The sequence below is a fragment of the Lactuca virosa genome, chromosome 4 (assembly GCF_052849685.1).
Source record: "Lactuca virosa cultivar CGN04683 chromosome 4, Lactuca_virosa_CGN04683_v6, whole genome shotgun sequence".
Taxonomy (NCBI): Eukaryota; Viridiplantae; Streptophyta; class Magnoliopsida; order Asterales; family Asteraceae; genus Lactuca; species Lactuca virosa.
Genome location: NC_136429.1, coordinates 436099517 through 436100738, shown reverse-complemented (window position 1 = coordinate 436100738; position 1222 = coordinate 436099517). Strand labels below are relative to the sequence as shown.

At 39.4% G+C, this 1222-nt stretch overlaps 1 non-coding gene across 1 annotated transcript; it reads right to left on the bottom strand.

Annotated features, from left to right (window-relative positions):
- Positions 1-601: 601 nt before the first annotated feature.
- On the bottom strand, positions 602-708 carry LOC145110476 (small nucleolar RNA R71). Its single transcript, XR_013709854.1, has one exon. It is a non-coding gene; the product is annotated as a small nucleolar RNA R71 (small nucleolar RNA).
- Between the last annotated feature and the right edge of the window lie 514 nt (positions 709-1222).

Genomic DNA, 1222 nt, shown 5'->3' with positions numbered 1-1222 from the left:
GAACAAGGGATCAAATTCGAAGATTGTGCCCTCGCTTGACGATTCAGAATCCATATTTTACAAGAAGAAGGATAAAAAGGTCGATGAATCAAGTAGCAGCTTTCAATCAGACAAAGGTTTTGAAAGATTTGAGAAGACTCCAAAAAAGAAGGGCATTGGGTATGAACTAGAAACCGAGGAAGACTTAGAAGATGAAGTCAAGAGCGAGGTAGAAGAGATGGCAGACATCACAATTATGAATATAGAGGAGTACAAAAAGTGGACACGTGATGATAACGGGTCGGGCCTTGTTCCACCAGAAATTCTGACTGCAACAAACTTTGAGCTCAAAGGACACATTCTCTCGATGCTCAAGAACATCCCTTTTTATGGAAAAGACTATGAAGACGCCTTTAAACACATTGATGAGGTGTTGGACATTGCCAACTATTTCCATGTTCCAAATGTTTCAAGAGATGCGGTATTACTCTAGATGCTTCCGGTGACATTTACAGGAGATGTAAAATTTTGGTTGAAGTCGCTTGTAACTGGAACAATTACAACTTGGACCAATCTTCACAATGCATTCATTGAACAATTCAACCCTCCCTCGAAGATAGCTAAACTCAAGAAGAAGATAGCAAATTTCCAACAAAACGATGTCAAATATTTGTATGAAGTTTGGGAGAGATACGAGGGAATGCTAAGGAATTGTCCTTAATACGATCTAAATGTGCAACAAGAAGTGACGATATTCTATGATGGGATAAACATAACCACAAGGAAACTCCTTGATTCTCAAGGACCCATGACAAAGGAGTCAGCTATAATCAAAGCATTAATTGAAGAATTTGCAAAGCATTCGTACAAATACCATAACCCTCGTGAAGATGTAACAAGAGGAATAATGGGTGGAGATGGAGGAAACAAGAATTTGGCAGCAATGATGGCGAAGCTCGATAATATGGACTGAACAATCACCAATATGGGTCAATCCATACATACCATACAAGTGGGTTGTGACAATTGTAGTGGATTGCGACTTGGATGAGAACGGGAAACGAAAATCACAAGTATGATACTCTAGTGGTGAGTGATTTGATGAAGATTATAGGAAGCCTAAGAAGGAATGGTTTCCATACGATGAATACAATAAGGCTAAAGAAGAAAAGTTTGGGCAAACGAGTCGAGGCTTTTATCAAAAAGAACAACCACCACCCGAGAACAAATCTGAGTTCGAGTC